At 40.0% G+C, this 4,130-nt stretch overlaps 1 pseudogene; it reads left to right on the top strand.

The window, feature by feature from the left end:
- The first annotated feature begins 270 nt into the window (after window positions 1-270).
- LOC132224320 (transcription factor BTF3-like) lies at window positions 271-745 on the top strand (annotated as a pseudogene).
- Window positions 746-4,130: the final 3,385 nt, after the last annotated feature.

Below are 4,130 nucleotides of genomic sequence, written 5' to 3' on the forward strand. Positions count from 1 at the left end.
CTGCAGACCTCCTTACCACAGTCAGATGCTGTGCTTGTCCCAAGGGACACGGCTCAGTGCCGTGCAGTTTTCCTCTGACCCCCTGGGCTCAGAAGAGGTCTGGCAGATCCCTTCAGCCCCGATCCTTGATTTTACTTTTATTCAGGTGTCCTCTACTTTTCCCAGCTGCAAATGTCTCACCAGCTGAGTCTTCTTCACCAATTCATGGTGGATTTTATTCATTTCAGCTGCTCATTCAGCTGCTCCTGCTTGCTGCCCCATTTCCTCTCCAACAAGATGAAAGAAACTATACTAAACTAGGAGAAGCTCACCAAACAGCAGGAACAAGTGTGCATTGGTGGTAAAGGAACTGCTCCTAGAAAGAAGAAAGTGGTTCACAGAACAGTTATAGCAGATGATAAAAACTTCAGTTTTCTTTAAAGAAGTTAGGGGTAAACAATATATCTGGTATAGGAGAGGTAAATAAGTTCCAGGAAATAGTGATCAACTTTTAACAACCCTAAAGTTCAGGCATCTCTGGCAGCAAACACTTTCACCGTTACAGCCATGCTGTGACAAAGCAGCTGACAGAAATGCTATCCAGCTTGGTTCAGATAGTCTGACTAGTTTAAGGAGACTGGCGAAGCTTTGCCCAACAAAATCTGTAGATGGAAAAGCACCATTGGCTACTGGAGAAGATGATGATAATGAAGTTCCAGATCTTGTGGAGAATTTTGGTGAAGCTTCCAAGGATGAAGCAAACTGAATTCAGTAAACTTCTACAGAAAGTTAACTTGAAGAAGTTACTAGGAGCTGCTATTTTATATTATGACTAGAGGCTTGGTGCACAAAATTCATGCACCTGGGGGGGTGTCCCTCAGCCCAGCCTGAACCCTTTCCAATCTGGGACCCCTTGGGGTATGTCTGACTGCTGGCAGTCGGACATCCCTCTTGCAATCCAGGACTGCTGGCTCCCAACCACTCGCCTGCCTGCCTGTCTGATTGCCCCTAACCACTCCCCTGCCAGCCTGGTTGAGCCTAACTGCTCCCCTGTCAGCCCGATTGCCCCCAACTGCCCTCCCCTTCTGGCCCAGTCCCCCCCAACTACCTTCCCCTGCCAGCCCAGTCACCCCTAACTGCCCTCTCCTGCTGGCCTGGTCATCCCTAACTGCCTTCCCCTGCTGGCCTGGTTGCCCTAACTTCCCTAACTGCCCTCCCCTGAATGCCTGGTTGCCCACAACTGCCCTCCCCTGCCGGCCATCTTGTGGTGGCCATCTTGGACCACATGGGGTGGCCATCTTGTGCAAGGGCATGATGGTCAATTTGCATATTACCTCTTTGTTATATAGGATTGCTTTTTCAAATTTTCTTTATGGATCTGATAAAATCTAGATCTGATAAAATCTAGATCTCAATTTTTTTAAGCACAAGCCCCTTGACACTGCAGCTCTTTTCTGTTTTTGCTTATATACAAATCATTTTTTGCAGATAATTAAGCTGAACAAGCCTGCAAATAAAGCTTGAAACAAAGATTTATTAAGTTCTTTGCCTAGTAAAAAAATGAACAAAACTCTTCTTTTCTCCCCCAAAGACACCTTGAATCTCCTTGAAAGACACCTAGATTACACCTAGAAATGAGCTCTCACATTAACTCTGTAGATACATATTTACTTTTCAAAGGAAGATATGGCTCATGACCTTAGAAACATTTTGACATTATAAAACTGGACACTAAGTACTTTTAGTGCCTGCAGAGATTTATCTACAGTCCAAAATTTAAAGAAACTATTTGGGTCTATTTTATCCCCCAAGAAAATACTCTAAGAAGTAAAAGAGAGAAAAATATTATCTTCTTTACTCATTTTTATTTACCTCTACAGTTTAGTGAGATCTTAAAAAAAAAAAACTTTGTGGACCTTGTAGATAATTAAGAAATCTTTCTTAAATAAGTAAGGACGTGATAGAAGATTTTGGCATTTCTCTGTGTACTAACAAATGAGTAAGAGTTTTCCAGAAAGGGATAAGAATGTCCACACAAAGGAAAAAGTATGTTCAAAGGTCCAGAAAGTGTGAAAGTCCATGGTATATTAAGTGAAAGTAGAAACGTTTGACTTATACATACTACACTTGTACTTAGGGGCTGTGAAGCATAAAGGGATATTGGAGTTGAGTACAGAAAAATAGATTGGAGAAAGATTGTGAAATGCCCTAAATGTCATCCCAAAGAGTTTGTAAAAAGTCTATCTATATCTAATGTCTAAAATAAGGCATTATACTACTACTTGTTTTGTGGTCAGGGAGAAATATTACACAGTACCTCAGTCCCAAAGAGCTTATAATCTGATGGATGCAAGAAGACAAAATAAATAAAATACCATAAGTTGACAGATGTTTTTGAGGAGGAGGAAATAGCATTGTAGATAGACTTTGGATAAAGTTTCTGAGAAAGCTTAGATGATTTCATCTTGACCTATAATGTAAACTTTCTCCAAAATTGGAGATGTTCATGGAATTCCAAACACTTGGAACCTATGTATCCATATGCTGTAGTTCTTCCCTAATTTGTTTCCTGTTTCCATTCTGGCTCTTCTGAAGAAAATCACTGTGACCTTTAATGCAAATTGATATCACCACAGATTTAGTTTCTCATCTCACCACTTGGCATCACTTGGCAATCCTTTCACTTTTTCTTGGTCAGTTCCTCTCGAATTCTTTTCAACTATTATTCCAAGCCTTATCTATTCTCCACTCTAATGACTTCAATACCCAGCCTTCACACTCATTACCCAACTGATTACTTCATCACCTACCTTCTTTTAAAAAATTGAAGCTATGAGGCATTTTTCTCACCTACAATCTGCATCTGCTCCAACATTATATTTTAATCCCCTCATTCCCCTCAGCCTATAAGCATATTCAAAACTCTTCCATCCTTGCCCTGACAGGTTTGGCTCAGTGGATAGAGCATCAGCTTGCGGACTGAAAGGTCCCAGGTTTGATTCTGGTCAAGGGCATGTACCTTAGTTGAGGGCACATCCCTGGTAGGAGGTGTGCAGGAGGCAGCTGATCGATGTTTCTCTCTCATCGATGTTTCTAACTCTCTATCTCTCTCCCTTTCTCTCTGTAAAAAATCAATAAAATATATTTTAAAAAAGCTATTCCACCCTTAAAACAAAAACACTTTTTTTTTTTATCATGGAGCCTCCTCTAGTTTTCTTCAGTGTATCCTGTTACCCTCTTCTGTTACCATAAAACCAGAGGTCTCAAAAATTGTTATCTACATTTACTGCTTGTATTCCTTCACTTCCCTTCACTTCTATTCCTTTCAACCACTGTAATAGGAATTTAACCTGCACCTCTCCACTGAAACCTCTTTTGTTAGGAACACCAATTACTGACAAACGCCTCTATGCAATAGGCACTTTTAAGCCCCTTTCTTAATAGACCTTACTGCAACATATGTTAGTGTTGATTACCTTGATATGCTTGAAAATCTCTACTTACTTCAATTCCAGACCCATTCTACTTTTTCTAGTCCTTCTGCTTTATCTTTTTTATTTATGAAACTTTTATGGATTTCTCTTTTTTCCCTACTTCTTAAATGTTTCTGCTATCCCATGCTTCGGCTCATGGCCTATTTCTTTTGTTCTACACCCCACACTCTATTACCTATGCCTGGATGATTTTCAAATCTATATTGCTAGTTTAGACCTCCTTCATAATAACTAGATCAGTAGGTCAAACTGCCCACTAGACATACTCACCTGGATTCTCTCCAAACAATTCAAATTCTTTTTGTGCATAACTGAACCCATCATCATCCCACGCCAATGTGTTTGTTTTCCTTGTTAAGGAAGATTGGGGGGGGGGGGGAATCACCAAAGAAAGACCCAGTTATCATCACAAAATAATTTCATCTTCTTATAGAAACGGATAAAATGACTAGATTATGATCACTTAATGTGAGTTATGCCAAGACTGATGTACCAATTCCTAAAAAATAGGCTGCATATATGCACCAAGGAGAAATAAGTTGTATAACTTGAATGGAAGCTCCATGAGGACAGAGATTTTTGTCTATTTTATTCACTGCTGTATCTATAGTGCTTGGAATAGTACCATGCACATATTAAGCCCTAAATAAATGAATT

Source organism: Myotis daubentonii, chromosome X, assembly GCF_963259705.1.
Source record: "Myotis daubentonii chromosome X, mMyoDau2.1, whole genome shotgun sequence".
Classification (NCBI taxonomy): Eukaryota; Metazoa; Chordata; class Mammalia; order Chiroptera; family Vespertilionidae; genus Myotis; species Myotis daubentonii.